A 462-nucleotide genomic window follows, 5' to 3' on the forward strand; every position below is an offset into this window, starting at 1 on the left:
GCTAGATCTAGAGTCAATGCCTGAGTCCTGTCTGCTATTATTTCAGTTGCATACTGCAGCTTCCCCAAACTTTGAAACAGACATTGGGAGAAGGTGATAAAACTGTGATATGTACACATGAAGCAGTCACAATAAAACTTACCTTTTTGAATAATGAACACACACTAAAGAGCAAAACAAAACAACCAACCAACAAAAACCAAACAAAATACCCAGACTTTAAAACCGATCTACAGAGAAACAGCAAATCTACAAAACACAGTTTTCAGGAGAACACGACAACGCATTTATTTGACTTAGGTGATTTTCTTTCCCGATTCTGCAGACTCCAATCGCTGTGCAGGCTGTGTTACCATGGTGACAACTACAGATTATTCTCCTGTCCTCTCTATAAACCTCAGACTTCAGGGTCTACAAGTCCCTAGACATTGATTTCAGACTCTTCATTTCTATTTTTCAAAA

The sequence above is a fragment of the Mus caroli genome, chromosome 14, assembly GCF_900094665.2.
Source record: "Mus caroli chromosome 14, CAROLI_EIJ_v1.1, whole genome shotgun sequence".
NCBI lineage: Eukaryota > Metazoa > Chordata > Mammalia > Rodentia > Muridae > Mus > Mus caroli.